The sequence below is a fragment of the Ceratina calcarata genome, unplaced genomic scaffold (assembly GCF_001652005.2).
Source record: "Ceratina calcarata isolate Rehan_Ccalc_2016 unplaced genomic scaffold, ASM165200v1 scaffold77.2, whole genome shotgun sequence".
NCBI lineage: Eukaryota > Metazoa > Arthropoda > Insecta > Hymenoptera > Apidae > Ceratina > Ceratina calcarata.
Genome location: NW_017179000.1, coordinates 182,723 through 183,968, shown reverse-complemented (window position 1 = coordinate 183,968; position 1,246 = coordinate 182,723). Strand labels below are relative to the sequence as shown.

The 1,246-nt window shown below is 44.1% G+C and overlaps 1 protein-coding gene across 2 annotated transcripts in view; it reads left to right on the top strand.

Moving 5' to 3' along the window:
* The window catches only part of spri (Src homology 2 domain-containing protein sprint), a 64,986-nt gene that overhangs the window by 37,508 nt on the left and 26,232 nt on the right, over window positions 1-1,246 (top strand). The gene's annotated exons all lie outside the window — the stretch shown is intronic.

Sequence of the window (1,246 nt, the reverse complement as noted above, 5' to 3'; positions counted from 1 at the left end):
GATCCCAGCTATCTGCTAAGATGATAAGTTTTCATGTACTATGCTTAAATTTCGTAGTAAAAAACATTATAAAACATTTATGTTCAAAAGTGTCCAGGTACTACCTTCTTTACCTTATTCACCGCGTGTAACTCCGACTTATTTATTGCCGAGCGTAACTCAAAGTTCGAGATTTACAACCCGACGAAGTTAAACGGTGTATTTACCGAAAGGACAATCGCGCGCACTGAGTAGAACGAGCGACGGCCATAGAAGCTGTTGAAGCGTCCGTGGAGAGGAACTCTCGGTGAAGGGCGAAACAAAGAATATGAAATATCACGTTGGCGATTGTTCGTCCGGTTTACGACGGGAAAAACTGAAAGCCCTCTCGACCCCTGTCGGCTTTCCCGGCGTAACGCTTTGATCCGTCGCTGATTCCACGAATATTTTTCGCCGCGAGCGTCGACACTTTGGATCCGTTCATTTCGTTCACAAGGAGAATTTATGTCTCGATTTTTGTTCATAAATCAATATTTTTCAATTCCTTTAGTGAATCGAATTCAATCTCCGAGTTCGAACGCGCATGAATTTCCATCTGACGAAAGTGGGAACCGTAACGATGCTGGGTGTGATTAGCGACCACTCGAGAGGATGGCTAGAGTCCATAGATCGGTGACGGATTAACCGTGGCCAAGGTACTCGCAAACGCATTGGCCATTTGGCAACCAAGACCATTGTTACACCGTAGCGCGCCGATTTAATACACGGTAAATGCAAACGGCAGACGGTCTAAACCTCTGGCGACGTTCCAAGCCGCGAGCTGCCAGAAACCACGCATAACAAGTAGCATTGTTAACGGAGGACCCACTCCTAATGACTTCTTGTACGATTTAAACGCCTATCATTTAACGAAATCGGTCCGAAGTCGAAACAGAACGTATCCGCGGTAGGACAGTAAGAAGCTCTGGCTTCGTGTCGTATGGACGTTCAAGTATGCTGTACCGCTGAGGAGAGATTACTGAAGAGTGGCAAGGGCGGATTTAGCGGTAAGTGGACTAAGCGGCCGCGGCCCCGGAGGTCTAAGAATATTTTTACTTAAAGATGTTAGAAATGACCGAAAAGGTTCAAGAAACCCTACTTAAAATAATCAAACAAATCTAAAAACAAAATATTAAATTTATGGCCTCTAAATTGTACTCCTTAACTGTTCATTTCAGTAAACGTTTAACACTAGAAAGACTGAAACTTAGTATATACCTATATTGCC